Genomic DNA, 430 nt, shown 5'->3' on the forward strand with positions numbered 1-430 from the left:
TGATCAACACCAAGAAGAAGCTAGAATCAGACATTTCCCAAATTCAGAGTGAAATGGAGGATACCATCCAGGAAGCCCGCAATGCTGAAGAGAAGGCCAAGAAGGCCATCACTGACGTGAGTTGGGGCATGCCTTCACTGCTGATGGTGGATGCATGCTCCCCAAATATCTCCAGTCACAAAGTGATTCTTTCTCCTCCAGGCAGCCATGATGGCAGAAGAGCTGAAGAAGGAGCAGGACACCAGTGCCCACCTGGAGAGGATGAAGAAGAACCTGGACCAGACAGTGAAGGACCTGCAGCACCGTCTGGATGAGGCGGAGCAGCTGGCCCTGAAGGGAGGCAAGAAGCAAATCCAGAAGCTGGAGGCCAGGGTGCGTAGGACTGGTATTGTGCAAGCGTGTGCAATCCCAGGTCAGAGATAGCAGGGAA

The 430-nt window shown here is 53.3% G+C and overlaps 1 pseudogene; it reads left to right on the forward strand.

The window, feature by feature from the left end:
• Positions 1 to 6: 6 nt before the first annotated feature.
• LOC104916596 lies at positions 7 to 385 on the forward strand (annotated as a pseudogene).
• Positions 386 to 430: the final 45 nt, after the last annotated feature.

The sequence above is a fragment of the Meleagris gallopavo genome, unplaced genomic scaffold (genome assembly GCF_000146605.3).
Source record: "Meleagris gallopavo isolate NT-WF06-2002-E0010 breed Aviagen turkey brand Nicholas breeding stock unplaced genomic scaffold, Turkey_5.1 ChrUn_random_7180001923642, whole genome shotgun sequence".
Taxonomy (NCBI): Eukaryota; Metazoa; Chordata; class Aves; order Galliformes; family Phasianidae; genus Meleagris; species Meleagris gallopavo.